At 39.9% G+C, this 7,405-nt stretch overlaps 2 pseudogenes; one reads left to right on the top strand and one right to left on the bottom strand.

Moving 5' to 3' along the window:
* Nucleotides 1–689: 689 nt before the first annotated feature.
* Nucleotides 690–1,106, bottom strand: LOC142433945 (S-phase kinase-associated protein 1 pseudogene; annotated as a pseudogene).
* A 5,409-nt stretch (nucleotides 1,107–6,515) lies between these two features.
* LOC142434093 (large ribosomal subunit protein eL42-like) lies at nucleotides 6,516–6,882 on the top strand (annotated as a pseudogene).
* The last annotated feature ends 523 nt before the right edge of the window (nucleotides 6,883–7,405 follow it).

The raw sequence follows: 7,405 nt of genomic DNA on the forward strand, positions 1-7,405 counted from the left end.
AAAAATCACATAGAAAATATTGAAAACTGGATGGCTCCAGTAGAAAGAAAATGTTTTGAAAATGATGATGGCAACATATGTGCTTGACACAATGGATGTATGTATGGATTGTGATAAGAGCTGTAAGAGCCCCCAATAAAATGATTTAAAAAGAAAAGAAAGCCATATCAGGCCCAAAGTGTATCAGAGCGGGATCAATTGATAAGGTTTTAACCATTCAAATCAGGTTTATCATTTTGATCTCCTATAGTCATCTCTCCAATAATATGTTAGAATCAGCTTATTCCCATCCCTCAATTATGAGTAGGAAATCACCAGAGGCTTAGTTCCTGTGTAGATCTCACAAATGTGTCTTGGGCTCTCACTGTCATTCATAGCCTTCTGCACACCAGAGTCTCACAGTTTAAGCTCTGATACTATTCTTTTTTTTTTTTTACAATTTTTATTTAATTTTATTGTTTTTTTTCCAACTTCTTCACTGTACATAGCCTGAATCCAAAGAAAAAGGGCTGTCCATGTTCCCCAACACACACCCTTCAAGAAAAGCTTTTGTTCCCACTTTAGCCATCGGCTTCTCAAGAGTCCAAAGATCACATCTTCTACTGTAGCACTGTAAGAAGTAGTGTTACAGTGTCAGGCACTTCTCTTCACACCACTAGTTCTCTTTGCACACCTGGGCTTCCTCCTCTTCAGTTAAGTCGTTTTTTGATATTGAAGGTCTTGCGAATCTCCTCAGTTTTCCCCTTGATCATATTGGCAACGGTCTTGCATGTAACGTCAAGCAAACCGTTAATGTCTAAGTAGTTTGCAGCCAGAATAAGTTCCAAAAGTGTTCCCTGGTCAACTTTCAGGAATTCTTGGTCCCAAACTGGGACATCATCTGTTCTTTTCTCTTTGTTCTCATCATCCTCAGGATGGGTGCACCTCTGAATGACCTTTTTTAATATTGCGGCATTAACATTTGGTAAAGGAACTGGATCATCATCTCCTTCATCATCCATTCCCAAATCTTCCAACATGGTTTTGATGGTCACAGATTGCTTGGCGATTTCCACATCGACATCAAATATCTCTCCATCAGAACTCTGCAACTTAATTGAAGGCATGGTGATCTCTCTTCGGGAGGCAGCGGGCCCAAGGCTGGCAGGCACCGGGAGGTGTCGGCGGCGTCTTGCACAGAGAAAGGCAGAGAACAAGGCCACTCGCTCTGATACTATTCTGTCCTTCAGTTTTTGATTATATAATTTATAATTCTTGGGTCACGGATGTTGGTGTGCTTCTTCCATGTGGACTTAGTTGAAATCTCAATTAGATGGCTGCTTGTTTGGAAATAAGCCGTTTAGATTCCAGATGCTATTCTGTCTGATAGCCAGGTACTATCTAATTTCTTCTCCACACTTTGCTGGGGCACCCATATCTTCTGTGTTTCCTTCATAAGTGAGGGCAAGTATCAGGCAGTACCATGTTATAGGAACTAATTGTCCTTAGATTGGAGCTAGGACTTAGTGCGAGTCCAAAATCGGTTCCTGCATCTACGATTTTTATCTGCCTCCAGCTACCCTTAGACATCTTATTGCTAATTTATGGTAGAGCATCTTATATAGATCATCTCCCAGGCGCATAAGGACCTTCTGTTAATGGTGTCATTGTTTAGCCCAGGTACTAATTTTTACAACACTGTTGAAAGAGGGAAACTGAACAAGTGTAGGCTAACTACATGTCACAATACCTAAATTTTTCACTAGTGCGGAATAAATCCTTATGTGGCTGGATGCTATTTACACAAACAATGGGAGTTGATTATCAAGCAAAATTTACAATAATAGTCCCTGACAATGTCAATCACAGGTCTGCCAGCAATTAGGGCATTGATGTACTGAGTCAATGCTGGTCTGCCTGCCAGACAATACCAGTCAATACTTTTGGTTTAGCCGTCTGCTGCTTCTTCACACACGACGTAATTTCAGTCTTAAGTCCTCTGGTTACAGGTGTGATTGAGGTAGAGTCCAGTTCACTTAGTGGAGTTTCCATATCAGATTCCTCTGGTGTGGACTTTGGAGCATATTAACAGGATTCAATGCCCCAGTCTATGGCAATTGACCTGGGTCCCCAGTTTGTACACAGAAACTTGGACCAATGTAGTTTATTAGGTGCATACTACCAGACACAATCCCCCTTAGGGTCCTTAAAAGCACTGTTTGTCATTATTTTTTTTATTCCCATTTGGAAGTTGGTACTCCTCTTTTTTTCTACAGACATGTACTCATCTTTTCCCAGACGTGTCTGCTCTCTTTCCCCTCTCCTGACTTGGCTTTCCCATCAGTATCCCTCATTCCTCTGTTAGGGATGACCGGGGTGACCTCTTCATAACTTTGCATGGCAGCCACTAAGTGGTTAGCATCACCTGCCCCTCCCTTGACAATTTGATCGCAGCTGATAAGAGGAGCCCGCTGCCTGAGTGACTTTCAACATACACACCTAGAGAGGATGGTCTTGCTTTTTAATCTTCCTTTGTTTTTGTTTTGTTTCTTTTTCAGAATTTTCTACAATGACAATATAACAATACAACACAATGATGGGAGAAATATGTTTTTCTCTGCTGTAGCAACGACAGGCTTACTTTCTGTCAGTAATTATGGATCCAAGATGCAGTTATTGCAACATACACCTTCGATTGATATTACTTTAACGAGTACTCCCCCCCCCACCCCCAATTCCAATTCCTTGGCTAAGCTTGCTGTATTTTTGCCTTAAAATCATTTCATAATGACTTAGCGGACTCATTATTCTTTAATCCACTCCAAACAAAAAGGTAAAAAGTAACTGCAGTATATTTGCTAGCCCTGCACATAGGGGAAATTGTTAGTAACCAGGCTAACAGAACTGAAAGTCAAAAGGAGTATGGCAGACCCACCACAAAAATGATATTAACCTACTCCTATCTTTAGATAATAAGAAATGGAAAAAGGAGAATGGGCTGACTGAGTAGAGGAAGACATCAAACCGAAAAATGAGCTCACTGCTATCAAGTTGGAGCAGACTCGTAATGACCCTGTACAAAAGACTAGAACTGCTCTTTCGGGTTTTCCAGGCTGTAAGCATCAAGTGGACAGTCTCATCTTTCTCTTGTGAACTGACTGGTGAGTTTAAACTACCAGCCTTGGAAGTTCGCAGCCCAATACTTAGCCCACTTAGAGGAAGACATAAACCCCAAACTCTCTACCATCAAGTCGATGCCGACTTACAGTGACCATAGGAGACCAATAATACTCCATTTCTGTCAGAAACTTTAAAATTGCAGGGTCAGGAAGAGTATATGTCTAACCTCGCTATAGTGGACCAATTATTTCCACTCCTTATAATCTTGGGCCATTATACAGATAATTGATTTATGCCAATACCACAATTTTAATTATTACCACTTTATAATTGCCCTTGATCTACATAAGTCTTCCATCTTTGTTCTTTTTCTGCAAAGTTGTCTTGGTAATTTTTTTTAAATTGAGGTGAAAAGGTAGAACATGCAATGAGCTGTTTTAAGCATACATTTCAGTGTCATTTAGTACATTCACAATATTATTCAACCACCACCTCTACATATTACAAAACATTTTCATCACCTCAAGATACTTTAAACAGCCACTCTGCATTTCTCCTAGTTCCAGACTCTGGTACCCACTAATCTGCTTTCTCTATATATGGATTTATCTATTTTGTATGTCTCCGCTGGAGTCCTGGGTGGTGCTAATGAGTAAGTGTTGGAATACTATTCACAAAGTAGTTGGTTCAAACCCACCACTTTCTCCATGGGAAAAAGATGAGGCTATCTGCTTCTGTGATGGCATACAGCCGTGAAAACTTTTCATAGGGTCACTATGAGTCAGAATTGATTGATGGCCTTAGGTTTCAGTATCTCTCTAGGGTATAGCCGATAGAAATTGAGTCATACAATATATGATCTTTTGGGTTGAGTCTTTTTCACTTAGCATAACGTTTCCACCGTTTATGCATGGTATCGTGTATAGTGTAGCATGTATCACAACACTGTTCTTTTTTGCTACTGAATATTACTCAGTAGAGAAGTCATTTTGTTTATACATTTCTTTGCTAGGAGGTTTATGACTACTTAATCTCTATTTGTTATGGTTGGGTCTGTTTATAATTTTTATTTCTTCTTAGAAGCGCTGATGGTTTCAATCACCATATATACATTCAATATTTGGATAATGAAAAAGAAGGATAGAGAGGAATTGGTTTATTCAAACTATGGTGTTGAAAAGAATATTGAATGTGCTGAATAAATCCGTTGTAGGAAATATACAAACAGAATGTTCCTTAGAAATTACATCATAATTAAAAAGAAATTACATACTAGAAAAAGACAACATGTTTACGGAAGTAGAACTAATGAGAACAAGGGAAAACTCTTAATGAGATGGCATGATAGATTTTGTGTAAGCTTGGCTGAACCAGGATTCTCAGTAGTTTGGCAGTTGAAGCCTTCTCCATGATGTGATCTAATACAATCAACTCCATGATAAAATCTGTTGTGAGCAGTCCAGCCGTTGTGGGAAGATTAGGGTGGCGTGCTACCCCATAATCAGATCCCAGACCCAATAGAATTGAAAGTAGTTTCCTTGGCGATGTGACCTACTTCTATTCAAGCAGATTCTGTGAGAAGGCTTGTTTCTTCTCGCTGCTGTAAATCCTGAATCAGCGCCATCAACCATGCTTTTTTATCTTCCAACCATTCCGCCATGCCTCTGTCTCCAGCAGACTGCCGTCTTCCTGCTTCAGGGTTCGCCAGCCTCCCACAGATATTTGAGTCAGAAAAAAATGGCCAGTGTAACATCAGACCCACATACTTGAACTGACTTGAATGTACCTGCTTCCACAACTGTGTGAGTCACTTTCTTGATATAAATTTCATACACATACACACATTAATGTTTTTGCTTCTCAAGAAAACTCAGTATAACACAGGTGAATTAAGAGTTGCAACAAGGGAATCAAATATGCCAACACTCATGAAAATTGCACAAGTATAGATAACATTTCCTTTGTTGTGCATAGGGTTGCCATTGGTCAGAGCCAGTTTTATTGGGAAATAATCCAAGTATACAATTAAATAGTTCACTCATATCAAATAGAAGAGTTATACAATCATTATTACAAACAATTTTCAGAACATTTTCTTCTTTCTTGTTCTCCCTGTTACTAGCTTCCCCGTAGTATCTTCTTTCTTTACAAAAAATCATTTTACTGGGGGCTCGTACAACTCTTATCACAATCCATACATATCTCCATTGTGTCAAGCACATTTGTACATTTGTTGCCATCATCATATCATTCTCAAAACATTTGCTTTATACTTGAGCCCTTGGTATCAGCTCCTCATTTCCCCCTCCCTCCCCGCTCCCCCTCTCTCACAAACTCTTGATAATTTATAAATTATTATTATTTTGTCATGTCTTACACTGTCTGATGTCTCCCTTCACCCACTTTTCTGTTGCCCATCTCCCAGGAAGGGGGCTATATATAGATCCTTGTAATCAGTTTTCCCTTTCTACCCCTCCTTCCCTCCACCCTCCTGGTATCGCCACTCTCACCACTGGTCTTGAAGGATTCCCTGTGTTTCCAGTTCCTATCTGTACCAGTGTACATCCTCTGGTCTAGCCCGATTTGTAAGGTCGAATTGGGATCATGATAGTGGAGGAGAAGAAGCATTTAAGAACTAGAGGACCTAAAAAAAAAAAAAGAACTAGAGGAAAGTTGTATGTTGCATTATCACTACACATGGGTAACAATGTGTCCACTTTCATTTCTGAGTTTAGTAATGTGAATCTTATCTCTTGTCCTTCGTCAATTGAGAATTATTCATTTTGTTAACGTTTTTATAGAAGTACCTTTTGGTTCCACCACTTGTCTGTCAGTTTGCCTACTATAGTGGCTTGTGTGCATGCTCAAAGCTCTGTCACTGGTATCTCAAATGCCAGCAGGGTCACCCAAAATGAACAGATTTCAGCGGAGCTTCCAGACTAAGAACAGATTACGAAGAAGGAATCAACTACACATTTAGGAGGAAGGAGCTGCTGAAAGCCTTATGCATAGAATCCATAGGTTGTCAAATACGGAGGGCCTAATGAATGGAAGCAGAACATTGTTAGATGTAGTGACACAGAATGGACCCCTTGGGCTGGACGGCACTAGCAATGTGACTGATGAGGAGCTGCTTTCTCAAAGGAGAGTCTACCATAATGACACGGAGTAAAGCCTGTGGGAGCTGAGCCTTTCAGATCTTGCTGATGGGGCACAACACAGGTTAAGAAGAAACGGTGGCAAAAACCTAACAAAAATTGGAACTTGGAATGTGTGAAGTATGGATCTAGGTAAAACTGGAAGTTTCAAAACTGAAATGAAATGAATAAAAATCTCCCCTTTCCGGTTAGGCACCAGCGGCGTGAGGCGAGCATCGCAGGCTCTCGGGTTCCTTTTTACACGGCTTAAGACCATATCTCTGCAAAGATGGTCAATGTACCCAAAACCCGAAGAACTTTCAGTAAGAAGCGCGGCAAGCATCAACCTCACAAAGTGACCCAGTATAAGAAGGGCAAGGATTCCCTGTACGTGCAAGGAAAGAGGCGCTAGGATCGGAAGCAGAGTGGCTATAGTGGGCAGACAAAGCCAATTTTCCGGAAGAAGGCTAAAACCACAAAGAAGATCGTGCTGAGGCTTGAATGCGTGGAGCCTAACTGCAGGTCCAAGAGGATGCTGGCCATTAAAAGATGCAAGCATTTTGAACTGGGAGGTGATAAGAAGAGAAAGGGCCAAGTGATCCAGTTCTAAGCCTTGTTTTATCTTGTAAATTTGAAAAAGTGTTGAATCAATGTTAGAATTATCTGTAAGAAAATATAGTTACATTCTTACTCGGAAAAAAAAAGAAATGAATAAAAATCTATATCTTAGGCAGAGTGTGCTGAAATGGACTGGTGTTGATCCTTTTGAATCAGAAAATCATCTGGTTTACTAAAGTGGGAACGACGCAGTCAAGACGAACGGCATTGTAGTCATTATCAAAAAAGACATTTCAAGATCTGTTCTGAAGTACAATGCTGCCTGCGATATGATTATCTCTATTTGCCTTGAAGGAAATCCAGTCAATGCAACTATTATTCAAAATTATGCCTAAATCTCAAAAGCTATTGATGAAGAAATGGAAGAGTCTACATTTTCAGTCAGAAATTAATCAGATGTGCAATCAAGATGCATTGATAATTATGGGTGATGGGAAAGCAAAAGTATGAAACAAAGAGGAAGGACAGTATTTGGAAACAGTATTTTCTAAACAGTATTTGGTAAATATGAACTTGGTGATAGAAATGAAGCTGGAGCTCACATGATAGAA

Source organism: Tenrec ecaudatus, chromosome X (genome assembly GCF_050624435.1).
Source record: "Tenrec ecaudatus isolate mTenEca1 chromosome X, mTenEca1.hap1, whole genome shotgun sequence".
Classification (NCBI taxonomy): Eukaryota; Metazoa; Chordata; class Mammalia; order Afrosoricida; family Tenrecidae; genus Tenrec; species Tenrec ecaudatus.